Below are 16,164 nucleotides of genomic sequence, written 5' to 3'. Positions count from 1 at the left end.
TTAGCCATAAAAGTAAATGAAATAGACAAATATCTTCCAATGTATTTGAAATGAACTGAAGTAACATAATTTTTAAATTAATTACAACTTCCTTTTTAATAAATAAGGTTCCAAAATGACAGATTAAGAAGATATTGGCTTTGGTGAGCAGTGAATTTAGAAAAATAACCAATATACATGAGAAGAATTGTATTTATCTCATATACTTTCTGCCCCCAGCCCCCCCTCAATTTTCCAGTTAAACGACTATGAGCAATATTCAGGGAAACCAATTCGATAAGTCACCACTGCTTATCTGATATCATTTCCTCCTCTTCCTCTTTTCCTTGAGCCATTCTTAGACAAAGAGCACTATTCAATGGGACTTCCATGGCTTATCACCCTTATTACGACAACTACCTAATAAGGTGGATATTATTATGCCTCCCATAATTCAGATAAATAAACTGAAGCTAAAAGAGCTGTGATCACATAAAGACAAAGAGTGATCTTGGCACTCATACCCAGATCTGTAGGACTCTACAACCTTCTCTGTTAATCATTATAAAATTCTATGTCTATTCACAAATTCCACAAAAGCATCTATGTATATACTCTTGATGACCCATCTCCACGAATGAGTACATTGATGTGGATAATCAAAACTACAAGATGGGGTCTTAACTTCATTCCTCCTGCTGAGGAATATGCTACTGAGTCTTCTCATCTTAATTGTGGAGGGAGGGCTTAAGCAAAAGATAGGCCAGGAGCTTAACCCATCACTGATGAGACATTCAAAACCCCCTCCCCTAGTTCTCCCATCACCTGACCTAAGGTGCCCAGGCACACCACCTCTTCCCGGAATTGTTACTCTGCCTTTACTTAAAGCTCTAGTATATCACCAACTGAATATCTCTTCAGCTCCTCCTAGGTTTTAGCTTGCTGTGCCTAGTCCTAACGTGGGCTTCCTGGTAGCTCAGACAGTAAAGAATTCACCTGCATTGCGGAAGACCTGGGTTTAATCCCCAGTTTGGGAAGATCCCCTGGAGGAGGGTATGACAACTCACTCCAATATTCTTGCCTGGAGAATCCCCACGGACACAGAAGCCTGGTGGGCTACAGTCCATGGGGCTACAAAGAGTTGGACATGACTGAGCGACTAAGCACACAGTCCTTACTTAAAACTGACTGCCTTCATCTCCTACTGATTAGTATTCATCAAGAACTATGGCACAAGTTGGGATGTGGACACCAGTGTCTGAAATTGCCAAGAAGACAGTGAAAGATGCTCAGTTTAAGTTCCCTAGTGGGTTGTTCCTATCCTATCACTGGTCACATGTAACAGTAAACCTGTATTGGCTTATAACATTAAGACAAGCTTCTCTATATTAACTTTAGGAATGATTGGTGTATATAAATGTATGTTTTTAAAAAAGTGATGATTATAAGTTGTCAAACATTGTAATGGATGGTCTAATTTTTTTAAAAAATCTCCTTGATGGAACTGTAACTGTTAGTACATATGTGTCTTTGACCACAGATCTGATGCTATGACCTTGGTTATAGAGTTACACGGCCCCTCCGTCTCAGATTTCTCACACTCCAAGTGTACTATGTAATCACTAAGATTTTTCTTTTTTTGGTTTTAAAATTCTGTAACTGTTACATGAAACACATACTTCAGTCTACTTAACATTCCTGGTAAATTAAATATTCACATATTTTATTTGTATTACTATATAAATTCCATGCAAATCTTTCATTTTTAATGAATATAATGGCTTCACCACGCTTTTCTGAGGTCTGTTCAGTTTTATATTTTGTACCTAAAGTGGTCTGACATTACTTCACTGAAAATGGAGTTTCACAATACCTATTTTGGATCAATGCTGCCTGGAAAACAAATTTAACTAACAATGCCTTTGCTAACTAGCTAACATTTTACTTGTTTTAGCTTTGGTAAAATTTCTAACAAGAACTTAGAAAACATATGGCTCTGTTGATCTTATTATTTGGCAAGAAGACAATAAATATAAAACAGATGAGTTGAACTAAAATATAAATGGGTACAGTTATGATTTTAAATCACTTGCTAAAATGATGGAAAATATTATGCAAGTATTTTTGTAAGAATTTTACTATTCTTTTTGACCTCAATATTTTTGCCCCAGTACTAATTTGTTGGCTGACTGTATTATGATGTATGATTCGAAATAGCATTTAGTTCCCTGTGAGATCATGGAAAGCAATTTTGCTTTGCAAAGTCTTTACTTTAGTGCACTAGTGAAAATTTATGATCAAATAATTTATTATGGATAATTATATATGATAATTCAACATTTTCCTTATATATAACACAAAGCTGATCATCTCATTCATTGTATGTTGCTTCCTAAGGTAAGGAGCTTGGGCTTTTCCATGTAAGAAAAAATAAGAAATATAAATCGTTCAAATATTAATTTGGTAATTGGTCTAACTGATCTTTAAGATTCTTTCAAGCACTTTATTCACTAATTTATAGCAGGAAAAGAGGTAACTGTCCTCTTTATCATGGAACAATGATGGCCTCCCATTCCAATTTTGTGCACTAAAAAATTACAAAATACCTTTCATGAATGCTCTTTTTCCTTCCTTTCACTGGTTGAATCTGACTCTGGCTTCCCTAACATCCCATTATCCACTGCATTTTAACCACAACAACATTTCAGCAATGATGTCCAACAGAGATTTCTGCAGTGGTAAAAATGTTATAAACGTATACTGTCCAATATGGTGGCCAGTAACCACATGTGATGACTATGCATTTAAAATATAGCTAGAACATCTGAAGAACTGACTTAATTTTAATTAATTTAATTATTTTAAATTGACTAGTGAATACAGTATCAATAAGCACAGATAGAGTATTCAAATTTTTTCTAAGCTCTCATTTCTATTTTGCAATAGTTGTTCTAGCCTTACTTTCTCTTGAAAATAATCCTAAATTTTTGTCAGGTGCTCTTTAAGACTTTTAAAAAAAACTAAATAACACTTCAGTTAATCAATATTCTATTAGAAACAAGTTCCACTCTACAAAAAGCCTATTTTTAATTATGTTTGTAAACAAGAGTATGAGAAGTCCATTATCTCTGAGAAAAAACAAAACAGCAGCGTGTGCTAAAGGACCCCTAGTCTTTCTAAATATTGGAAAGAATCTTGTCACATAAAACTAGCACATAGAGAGTTGATTGCATTTTCTTACCTAGGAAAGTGCTCTCCTAAGCACCAACAATAAAGTCTTTCTTCCAGGAAAGAATATTCATACTTTTGGCCAATCGATATCATAAGACTTTACAGAAGAGAACTGATGTAAAAGGAGCTGGCAGTCAATGTAAATGACAAATAACATTACAGTAAGCTTCTGAGATGGACACGTGTGATATATCAGAGGTAAAGAAACCAATAGGCCTAATGTGACATCATATATTTCATAAAGTAGTATGACTCCTCAGAGGAATGATTATTTTTTTCATTTTTATGTTTTCTCTTCCCCAGAAAGAGAGTTGCTGGAAATTATCTTAAAGTCATTGAAATTGATTTTTGTCTAAGGTTCAGGGAAGTTTTACTAGAAGCCCACTACCCAATAAAAGAGAGTATAATCAAGCACATTGTATTTGACAGTAGGGAAAAAAATGGTGGCTGATATCAAAGTGTAAATGCCTATAGTGGCGGGACCCTGGAAATAGATGTGACCCAGTGTCCCTGATATCAGCTGATAACTGGGAAGTGAACACATGTACAGACCCCAAAATGAGGAACACTGAACACTGCAGCTTGGAGACCAGACTAGAAGAGAGAATGGAAGTCATTTCACGCAAGGCCCCACGGGCCATGTTAAGGAGTTCAGACTGTACTCTGAATGCACTGAAAAGTCACTAATAGGTTTTACAATGGCAAGGAATAAATCTGGAGCCACCGTGCATTGGAAAAAAAAAAAAAAACACTGTTAATACTCTTAGTGTCATCTTTTAGGCTGAACCCACTAATGTAGTACTGGATAATGGCTATGAAAGACATTTTACAAATGGCAAGTGCTGTAGAAATATTAAGGCATGGTTTTTAACAGAATTCTGTACTTTTCTCTCAGAGCAATGCGGAAATCGCTGCATCAGTTCATAATTATATAAAAAGATTTTACACCACAAAGCAGACTAAGACATTAATTACAAAATTCACATTGTTTTTAACATTTAACCCTAAACCCTTTCCCATTGTTCTCTAATTAGAATCACTAATTCCCATTAGAGATTACATATATATAAAAGGTGTTGTTTATCTGTTATTTGCAAACATTACTATTTGCCAAGTACTAGCAACTGCTAAAAGCCAGAGGCCCTTCTTACCTAGAATGCATGAGGTGAAACTTTTACATTGCATGTTTCCTCAGGGAGTTTTTAAGGGTTTCGAAGGAGAACATCTAATTTTAATGAAAAATATAAAATAGAAAATTAACTATCAGCAAAATGCAAGCAGGAAAATTCATGTGGTTTATATCACCTTCACAAGAAGAGGTAGCCTTGATTGGGAACACTTTGATTAGTACACTACAGTTGTTAGTGTTTATGAAAACACAGACATTAGGAAAATGTGATGCTTGTACCCAGAGTACCACTGTAAAATATTATTAAAAAAAAAAAACAATTAAAAGAAAAACCCCAGAAAACAAGAAAAATATTTTCAGAGTAGAAAATCAAAAGGGCCATTTATATGGAACACTATGCTCATCTTCATTTTGCATCAGACAAATCAAACATATGGCAAATTAGGTCCAAAGATAGGCACAAATCCAGTTTATTTTTTAATATTCCCTCAAAAATGACATGGCTATGCCTGGAATCAGCCAGCAATATTGCCTCTGGGACAGGCCCTGCTTCCCACTCATTTCCACCAGGGTGAGCATTCATTCTGAATGTGAACATGGTCCAACAGAACATGCTGCCTCATGACAGGAGGGCGAGGCGGCCCTCATACCTACATGTACTCACATGTGTCACTGGCACAGCCAGGGGACCTGGCAGCCAAGTCTGTGGGTTATCTGGGGGCTGACGAGCCTGGCAAAACGGAGAAGCTGAGATGGAGCATGGGCCTACCTGTGTGGACTGATGATTTTTCTCCAAGGAGCCCATCAAATTTAAACGTGACCTGTGTCCCTTACAATGTATTTTCCAACAACCGAATGAAGCTTCCTGATGTGATTTAATGAAATCTGTCACCTTTAATAAGCTAGAGAACCTTGAATCCGGGTCCCCAAATGTGACAAGTCTAATGTGACCAAACCAGGTTGAACGCCAACAAAGAACTGCACTTTCCCAAATCTGAATTCTCATTTTTCACACATTTTCAAACTCATTTAGGGAGTAGATTTTGAAAAATAGTTGCTCAAAGAACATATATCATGCTCAGACTCATATGGCAGAAAAGTTGAATAGAAAACTAGACAGACTTCTGTAAATGTATATCCTTCAAACAGATTTTAATAAACCATGAAAAAATTAAATGGTTTTAAGAAAGAGAAATTATTTGATACATAATTTTCATGCACACAGAAAACATGCTAAACATAGGTAGATAAGAATTTTGAATAAAATCATAGACCACTAAGCAAAAAAAAAAAAAACAGATGCAGCCTTGTGAGTTCTCTGACCTTGGGCAAGTCCTTCACAAGAATGGACATGAAGAATATCTGACCTTCAGCTCCACTGAGATGCAAGGGTAGATACAAATGTAAGGAAGTGCTTTGTAAACCACAGGCTGCTATTCGATTATTAGTTAGAAGCCTAACCCCGTTTGTTATTCAAAAGGAAGTGGAGGGATATAAATGGATAAACTCATTAATAATGCTGTTAACACCATAAAGTGTATTATTGTTACCTACCACAGGGCACCGAAAGGCACTCTATAAATACATGAAAACACATTGAATTCAGCCAAAATACTGTGCCATTTAAAACCTGTGTAAATCCACAAATGGATAATTTCCACCTTCAAACAAATATTATGCTAATATATATATATATATATATATATATATATATATATATATTACAACTAAGGGTAGCACTACTAACCTGAATCAACTAATTCTATTTCTGAAACAATCACTTTTCAAAATCTAATTAGTTAAGAGGAAGGTAGCAAGTAATATGCAGAGCCCTCTGAATACTGTGGAAAATTCTTAGGCAAGAACTGCATCCACTGCACACTAATGAACTATTTTACCATTATGCAAAAATATTCATAAGAAATAGCTTCTAAAAAGGCAATTTAATATTGCACATTTTAATGTACTTTAACCACTACACTGTACAGTAAAATATGTGTTAAGGAGCATTTATAAAAGAGCATATTCTACCAAATATGACAAACTGATCAAAGAACATGATTCCAAAAATGATTAATAGGGTTTTTTTTTTCTTTTATTGCATTAATACTTAGACCTAATGACTCAGATTCAAACTGGAGCACAAGAATCATGCTCTTTTATGAAACATACAAATGATCAAATATACAAAACTTATTTTTAAGTCAAGGAAAAATCAATATATATGCAATGGCATCCTAAAACTAATTTTTAAGAATGTCATTAAAAGCTGTGAGTGTATTTCCCATATATATCATGTAAAAAACACTGCTGAAGATCCAAGGAGAATTGAAAAAAACAATCTAGTTCAGCTTAATAAAACTAGTAATAGCAATCTCCTTTAACTCCTCTAAAATCCACTAAGCTCTCTGGATCCCCAAGTTACACTGGAGAGAAGGAGCAAGCTTGGGAAAGTAAGGCAGAAAAACAGATTTTAAATACTGGGTTGACCAAAAAGTTTGTTCATTTAAGAAATATGTTGTTCAGTAAAGTTCTTCGTGAAAATGAAATATGTGTCCTTTATTTTACTTAAAACCAAATGAATTTTTTGGCCAACCTGATACACTGAGAGCAAGCACCACATTTGTTAACATTTTCCCCCACGCTGTTTCACATGTATTTTCAGAAACAAAAAAGCTGAAATAATTTTACAGTAAACACCTACATACCTAACGCTAGAGTCTACAATTAACAATCTTCTATGTTTCCTTTATCATATGTCTTTGTAACACACAATTTTTACATTCTCAGCCTCACTTTGGAAGTGACAGAGATAAAGCATGAATTACTTGATGTATTGACAATTTTCCCTATATTCAATAATCTTTGCCTCTCTGTGAAATTGAAATAAAATCCATACTAATGTTCAGAATTTAGAAAGTAAACATTTTAAATGTACCATGTATTAGAGGGCAACTTAGTACCTGTCAAACCATTCCATGGCCAGAAAGTATTTTGGCTTATCAAATTCATTATCCTAAGGGAAATAAAGACTCTGAACTTACAGACTTTTCTTCTGACCCGCTCTAGGGTTGAGCTCTCGTCACATGTGGTTGACCGTGATCCATATTTTAAAACAGGAAATATCCTGAGCACCACCTGTGCTCTCTCTCCAGGAAACAGGCAAACAGCCCAGCCTGTCTTAACCACTGGACCACCAGGGAAATTCCTAATAAATGACTTCTAATTGTGTGATTTTTTAGTGAAAGGGGTGAAGGCAGAAGAAGGAAAGAGGTACTAGCAGAAACGTCAGCAACTGCTGGAACATCGCAGTCCCAAGGGCCAGCAACAACGGGGTGGCAGTGGGAGGATCCAAGAGCAGTGCGGGGAGTGGTCACCTGTCGGCTGGCAGCATGCAAGCCCGGGCCAGCCACACCACAGGTGCTGACTGAGCATCAGTCTGAGCGTGTACTCAGGATGTCTGGGTGTGCACTGGGTGTGCACTTGGGTTGTGTGTGTGTGCATGTGTGTTCAGTCATGTCTGACTCTTTGCAACCTCATGGGCTGTAGCCCACCAGGCTCCTCTGTCCATGGGATGTTCCCGGCAAGAATACTGGAGTGGGTTGCCACTTCCTCCTCCAGGGGACCTTCCCAACCCAGGATCGAAGCTCCATCCCTTGTGTCTCCTGCATTGACAGGCGGATTCTTTATCACTGGTACCACCTGTGAAGCCACACACTTGCAATAGCCAAGAAAAAAATACATCTGAATAAAAATGATAGAAGAGTTCGTAAAACAAAAATTAAATTCCAAGCATTTGCATGAACTTAGAGCTGAACACTAGCCCAGAACTCTCGCTATAGAATGTCCTAGTTTAAGTCTCCCCAGAACAGACAGGAAAGAAAGACTCAAATGCAAGTTTTGGATCTGGCTGATGATTCCGGGAAATACTAGGAGGGAAGTCAGGATGGGAGAGGAGAACCAGAAGATAGAAAGTAAAGGGCATCTGATCACCACAGTAGGTAACCAGAGCTCAATTCCACCGAGGGCCTCTCAGACTTGGTTTCTAGGGCAGGGCTTCTCCAATCCCCTCAGGATCCGGCATATGCTGATTCTGCAGATTGAGCCTGATACCTGAGAGTTCGCATTCCTTACAAGCTTCCAGACTAGAAAGATGCTGCTGTTGCTCCTCAGAACACTTTGAAGAACAAAGATGCTGATATTTAATTCATTCAAATTTTCAAAATTTGCATCTAAAATTGACAGAATTTCTCCTGCCCACCGCTTTCATCACCTGTCATTAAATCTGCTTCATCTCATATGCAACTCTTATCCCAGGCACTGCACTGTCAGTCTTTCCCAGCCCCTTTACAAAAAAAGCCTTAACCAGAAACTAACAATTATCTGATTGACCATGGAAGACAGGTCACAAAATATGTAGCATTTGCTTAAAAAGTTAGGCATTTACTTATTGCCGTGGTAAGTCACTGTGAACCTATAAACTGTACCCCGCCAGGCTCCTCTGTCCTTGGGATTCTCCAGGCAAGAATACTGGAGTGGGTTGCCATACCCTTCTCCAGGGGATCTTCCCAACCCAGGGATGGAATGCAGTGTCTTACATCTGACCTGCATTGGCAAGCAGCCCTTTACAAAACACTAGCACCACCTGGGAAGCCCCAAAGGTATTTATATATACTAGACATAAATATATGTATAAAATCTAATGATATATGTATAGAAACATGAAAGAGAAGGATGGATTCATGCATTTCAAGTTTCCTACACTGCATATGCACACATTTTCCCCAGATATTTTAAAGAAAAAATTAGTCTCAGTCAATCTTTCATGAAATGATAAAAGCTTGATCAACTCCCATGACAATACCAAGACAGAGGAAGGTATTTATGAAAAGACAGAAATGAAAACATACTAAGTCTTGTATTTAAGTAAGCACTATCACAGATATAATGACTGATAAACATAGAACAACTTATATATAATGCTGCCTTCAAAACAGGGCTTCCCTGGTCGTTCAGTGGTAAAGAATCTACCTGCTAATGCAGGAGACAAAGGTTCGATCCCTGATTTAGGAAGATTCCACATGCTGCAGAGCACTAAGCCCATGCCCCACAACTACTGAAGCCTGTGTGCCCTAGAGCTCGTTCTCTGCAAGAAGAGAAGCCTGCACACTGCAACTAGAGAGCAGCCCCAGCTCGCTAAAACTGGAGAAAAGTCCACACAGCAAGAAAAACTCAGCACGGCCAAAAATAAATAATGTCCAACACATATATAACTCAGCTCAGTTCAGTTGCTCAGTCATGTCTGACTCTTTGCGAACCCATGGTCTGCAGCATGCCAGGCCTCCCTGTCCCTCACCAACTCCCAGAGCTTGCTCAAACTCATGTCCGTCAAGTCGGTGATGCCATCCAACCATCTCATCCTCTGTCATCCCCTTCTCCTCCAGCCTTCAATCTTTCCCAGCATCAGGGTCTTTTCAAATGAGTCAGCTCTTCACATCAGGTGGCCAAAGGATTGGAGTTTCAGCTTCAGCATCAGTCCTTCCAATGAATATTCAGGAACGATTTCCTTTAGGATGGACTGGGTGGATCTCCTTGCTGTACAAGGGATTCTCAAGAGTCTTTTCCAACACCACAGTTGAAAAGCATCAATTCTTTGGCGCTCAGCCTTCCTTATAGTGCAACTCTCACATCCATACATGACTACTGGAAAAACCAAAGGTTTGACTAGACAGACCTTTGTCAGGAAAGTAATGTCTCTGTTTTTTAATATACTGTCTAGGTTGGTCATAGCTTTTCTCCCAAGGAGCAACTGTCTTTTAATTTCATGGCTGCAGTCACCATCTGCAGTGATTTTGGAGCCCCCAAAAATAAAGCCTCTCATTATTTCCACTGTTTCCCCATCTATTTGCCGTGAAGTGATGGGACCAGATGCCATGATCTTAGTTTTCTGAATGTTGAGTTTTAAGCCAACTTTTTCCCTCTCCTCTTTCACTTTCATCAAGAGGCTCTTTAGTTCTTCTTTGCTTTCTGCCATAAGGGTGGTGTCATCTGCGTATCTGAGGTTATTGATATTCCTCCTGGCAATCTTGATTCCAGCTTGTGCTTTATCCAGCCCGGCATTTCACATAATGTACGCTGCATATAAGTTAAATAAATAGGGTGACAATATACAGCCTTGATAAGACTCCTTTCCCAATTTGGACCCAGTCTGTTGTTCCATGTCCAGTTCTAACTGTTGCTTCTTGACCTGCACACAGATTTCTCAGGAGGCAGGTCAGCTGGTCTGGTATTCCCATCTCTTGAAGAATTTTCCATAGTTGTGATCCACACAGTCAAAGGCTTTGGCATAGTCAATAAAGCAAAAGTAGAGGTTTTTCTGGAAATCACTTGCTTTTGATCCAACAGATGTTGGCAATTTGATCTCTGGTTCCTCTGCCTTTTCTAAATCCAGCTTGAACATCTGGAAGTTCACAGTTCATGTACTGTTGAAGCCTAGCTTGGAGAATTTTGAGCATTACTTTACTAACGTGTGAGATAAGTGCAATTGTGCAGTAGTTTGGGCATTCTTTGGCATTACCTTTCTTTGGGATTGGAATGAAACCTGACCTTTTCCAGTCCTGTGGCCACTGCTGAGTCCTCCAAGTTTGCTGACATATTGAGTGAAGCACTTTCACAGCATCATCTTTTAGGATGTGAAATAATTCAACTGGAATTCCATCACCTCCACTAGCTTCTTACTAAGGCCCACTTGACTTCTCATTCCAAGATGTCTGGCTCTAGCTGAGTGATCATACCATTATGGCTATCTGGGTCATGAAGATCTTTATTGTATCATTCTTCTGTATATTCTTGCCACCACTTCTTAATTTATAACTCAAGTACCATATATTTCAGACTGGGCTATTTATCTATATGCAGATTATATGGTCATTATATCTTCTGACATTTTAAATCCAGCAATCAGGAAAAAGAACAGGGTTTAGTTTAGAAAATAAGCAATAGACCCAAGAAGCATGGCACACAGTGTTTACTTTTACCTATTTCCAGCTCTTTCCATTATCCCAAGTCTGTTTATAGGGCAAATATATGTTGCCAGAAGCAAAAAGGCCAGTGGCCGTACAAGTTTTCAGACGTTCACTTGAGGAACATGAATGACTTGATAGAGGAAGTTTTAAAGGAAATTCTATGCAATTCAAATCCAAGTTCAGATTGAAAAGAGACATTTCTAGAATCACTTCTGAGCAGAAAATGAGCTCACCTTATCTAATTCATCCTTAGAGAACTCCAGGTCAAATGGCTGAGAGACAGCTATTTTTAGCATCCTTTCATAAAAGACAATGGGCCAGAAGAAGAAATTAGGGGCACTCCTAACTGGCATTGCGTGTCACAATGCCACTGCTAGTTTTTTGTGAACCTGATATTCATATTTGTGTCTATACATGTATTCCAGATTTATCCAATAGCAGTGCAAAATGGCTGCTTGATGTACAGTTGTCCCTTGAACAATACAAAGGTTGGGGCATTAATCCTCTTGGAGTCAAAAATCCACCTAAAATTTTCCACTTGTCCTTTTTAGCTGAGGTTCTGAGTCTCTGGATTCAACCAAGCATGGACCATGTCCTGCAGTACATATTCATTGGGAAAAAAAGTCTGCATGTAAGCAGACCCACACAGTTCAACCCAAGTGTTAATAAAAGGTCAGCAATATTTCAAAAATTAAAATTTTGAGTAACCCATAATGGAATGACTGGTCAGTTTTGTTGAAACCCTTGATAATGCATTCATATTAGCACTCACGCTTCAGAACTTGATGATTAACAAACGATGTGGTTTTGCTTCAGAAACCTCATCCTCCCGCACAGTTCTTTTAACATATATCACACACCCTAACATAAAAGAAGTCAGGCAGATTTAGAAAAATAAAGCACCATGAAATGAGTCTAACCTTGAAGAATATCAAAGAACAAAGAGCTGAATCTATCCTAAGCCTCTCTTCTATGGTGATTTATCTTCATATTTTATCTTAAGAAGACAGATCTTTAATCAGTTTCTAACATAAACAATTTCAAGTAGTCTTCAACACCTGTGAGAATAATCCCAATACACCTCTGTACTCATACAAGATGCTGTTTTACCATCACTGCAAGAAAATGCAACATAGGTAATCTAAATTTGAAATTTCAGCATACTAAATAAATAGCAAATATTATGGTAGTTTTATTTTTTTATTTTTTTTTCTCTTTTTTTTTTATTAGTTGGAGGCTAATTACTTCACATCATTTCAGTGGGTTTTGTCATACATTGACATGAATCAGCCATGGAGTTACATGTATTCCCCATCCCGATCCTTTTTTAAATTGATAAAGCAGTTTTACTCTATAAAGCAGTGGCAACCATAAGTGGGCAAGATGTTTCAGTAAAATTATTAGAGCAGCCTAACACAATCATATACAGATACACAACCTGGGTCACACTTCCGTATGAGTCAACAGATAAAAAAAAAAAAAAAAGAACACAACTAGTCAATGGGCAAAGACAATGACGAAGCACTCACTGTCATTTACAGATGATGCTTCCTCTAACCCGCTATTTAAACTTGATTTTAATTCCACAGCTTTACAGGGGCTGCCCTTAAAATAACAGGCTTGTTCCAGCCGGCTCATTAGAAAAGATCCCGATGCTGGGAAAGATTGAAAGCAGGAGGAGAAGGGGATGACAAAGAATGAGATGGTTGGATGGCCTCACCGACTCAATGGACATGAGTTTGGGCAAGCTCCGGGAGATGGTGAAGGACAGGGAAGCCTGGCGAGCTGCAGTCCATGTGGTCACAGAGAGCTGGACATGACTAAGTGACTGAGCAACAATCAGCATATTCTTTTCTATTAATAAATACAATAACTTCTCTCATTTTCCATGATTTTCCACATGTCAAACTCATTCACTACTGAAATAATTGTCATCTCTTAGAAAGAAAGACAGGATGTGTTGGGATTTATCTTGAGTTTTTTGCACTGCAGTGTGAAAATAATGCCTAGCGTGTAAAAGACATGATTTTAGAAGTGACAAACTGAGACAGCATCCATCTTGGATATGTCCATAAAAGTAAGTAGCTCCGCATAAATGCAATAATGCTGCTCATTCCTTCCTGCTTTAGAGAACAGAGAAACAAAAGAATTCCAACAGGTCACTCTATTTATTGCATGTCACTGCCTCAATTTCCGGAGAAGGCATTGGCACCCACTCCAGTACTCTTGCTTGGAAAATCCCATGGATGGAGGAACCTGGTGGGCTGCAGTCCATGGGGTCGCTAAGAGTCAGACACGACTGAGCCACTTCACTTTCACTTTTCACTTTCATGCATTTGAGAAGGAAATGGCAACCCACTCCAGTGTTCTTGCCTGGAGAATCCCAGGGACTGCAGAGCCTGGCAGGCTGCCGTCTATGGGGTCGCACAGAGTCGGACACGACTGAAGTGACTTAGCAGCAGCAGCCACAATTTCAAAATGTGTATCCTGCTCCCTTTGTGAGCAGTACTTAGTAAATGGTTGACCATGACAAACGGTTTGGCTTAATACACAAAATATTTGTAGAGCAAAAATGCAGTGTCCCAGGGCTGTCTGCTCAGCAAACTGCTGCAATTAGACTGACAGTAAAATCATCCAAGCTGTGCTTTTGAGTTCAAGGTCACAAGTAATTATATAGAAGTGACATCTGTACCTATAGGGCTTACACTGTTCTGGGAGCTTTTGCAGAAATAATTCCAGAAAGCAATACAATTAGTGGAAAGTAATATACCAACTTCACAGGCATCAGTGAGCAAACAAGGGTCAAAAGGTAAAGTTTCCAAAAATAAACACCTCATTACGGGCATCCAGAAGTCTCGAAATGCCATCATAATTCTGCCATCTGGGACATTCCAGAAGTTGAATGCCAAGAGGAGGATTATGTGCCAATATTAACTGAAAGTTCTACTGATAATAATCATAGGAATCAAAAAAGACAATGGAATTCCACCTAGTTCTACACTAACCCAAGGTGATTTGAAATTCTTAGATGTATTCTCAGTTCTTATAAGATCCACATTTCTGGTTTATCCATAATGAAGAGCACTTCAGTATAGGATTTGTGAACATCATATCTTTCTAACTTTCAAGTATGTTTTCCTCTGTTCAGAGTTATTCAGATGATGAGGTATTATTTAAAAGAAGCCCAAGAATTCACACACATATACACACACTTCTGAATTATTAATTTTGAATAATAGTGTGTGTATGTATGTTTGTGTGTATATATGAGAACTGAGCATTATGTTTATAGGACCAACTATCTTAAAGAGGCAAAAAGCAGTTTTTATCTTTGTATGAAGGTACATTCTTAGTAAATGAGAGAGGACAAAGCATGCGCCAGGTACATAGTAAAGTGAAAGTGAAAGTCACTCAGTCATGTCTGCCTCTTTGTGAATCCAGACACTATACAGTCCACGGAATTCTCTAGGCCAGAATACTGGAGTGGGTAGCCTATCCCATCTCCAGTGGATCTTCCCAACCCAGGAATCGAACCAGGGTCTCCTGCATTACAGACAGATTCTTTACCAACTGAGCTATCAGGGAAGTCCCAGGTATACAGTAAGTACTCCATAAATGACATTTACCTACACATTGCAATAAAATAGACATACTCACAAACTCTCACGTTTCAGTACTCTAAAAGTTTCTATGTGGAAGCAGAGAATAAGTACAAATCCACACATTTTAAGTTAAGAGCAAAGGTTAGTGAGCTATCTAAGGTAAGAACAAAAGCTAGTGAGCTATCTATACACTAAACAAGGAATCGGTTGTTCGGAGTTCACAATAAGAACCTAGACTCAAGCCAGTTCAGTGCATCTTGCTTTGAATGTCTACCATGTGTCAAGCTGTGAAAAGCACACACATTTTTTTCAGTAATGCCAAAAAAGAGTTTCACCACTGGATTTTCAAGTTGTGAGTTAGAATCAATGAATTTTATTCCACTTCTGTGAAACACTGTTCCTTTTTAATGAATTCATCTCAAAGGACTACAAACAGAGTAATTACATGAATGATCTTATAATCTCTGCTGGCAATTGTGTGGTGTCGGGGCTGTGCACAGAGCTTAATCTATGAAGATTTATGATGCAACATTTCATTTTTCTCCTTAATACAAATGCACAAAACTGTCATTAGAATAAGTATTCCTGCTGACACTTAACAGATTTCCATCTTCTGTATTGATCAATCAACACCTGAGTTCCTGCCTTATTCACTGCAAATGCCTGCATCAGTTGGGCGGCCAGGATAGCCTTAGAACCCTGTTTTCCATCTTGATACTGCTTAATGAAAATGTTCATCCCTCCCACATCTCCCTGCCAGCTAGAAGGTAAGGCAATGAGGATTCTCTCACAATACAACACCAAGCTGGTCTTTTATGTTTTTTCCCACAAAGTCATGGATCCCCATAATTTATCCAAATTCTATTACTATTCTCTATGTGCTACACAGTCCTCTGTGAATCAGCCTGGGCAACTAAGCATCACTACAGACCATTGTTTAAAGTTCCACTCAAGAAATTTTCAAATGACTTTTAAAATACATCCTATTGCAATTCATTCCATTCTTTAGTGTGCACTCCCTTCCGTGTTTGCAAAAATATCTTTTATTCTGGAAATTAAAGAATAACACATGCAGCAGTACTTTGTTTGCCTGCCAGAAAAGGAGGGCTGCTATCAAAAATCAGAACTCTGTAGCATTAATTGCTTACCTAACCTACTTTCCATGTGTAGAGTCTTCTCTTGTGTTGTTGGAAAAGGA

At 38.1% G+C, this 16,164-nt stretch overlaps 1 protein-coding gene across 9 annotated transcripts in view; it reads right to left on the bottom strand.

Annotated features, from left to right (window-relative positions):
* The window catches only part of NAV3 (neuron navigator 3), an 892,289-nt gene that overhangs the window by 584,989 nt on the left and 291,136 nt on the right, over positions 1-16,164 (bottom strand). Inside the window, exon 2 of one of the 9 annotated variants that reach the window (XM_043880142.1) lies at positions 4,362-4,435. The exons of the other annotated variants lie outside the window; for them this stretch is intronic. The gene's annotated coding sequence lies outside the window, so the exon portion shown is untranslated. The remainder of the gene's footprint in view (positions 1-4,361; positions 4,436-16,164) is intronic. 9 annotated transcript variants of the gene reach the window in all.

Source organism: Cervus elaphus, chromosome 3 (genome assembly GCF_910594005.1).
Source record: "Cervus elaphus chromosome 3, mCerEla1.1, whole genome shotgun sequence".
NCBI lineage: Eukaryota > Metazoa > Chordata > Mammalia > Artiodactyla > Cervidae > Cervus > Cervus elaphus.
The sequence above is the reverse complement of the archived record's forward strand: the minus strand, read 5'-3'. Positions and strand labels throughout refer to the sequence as shown.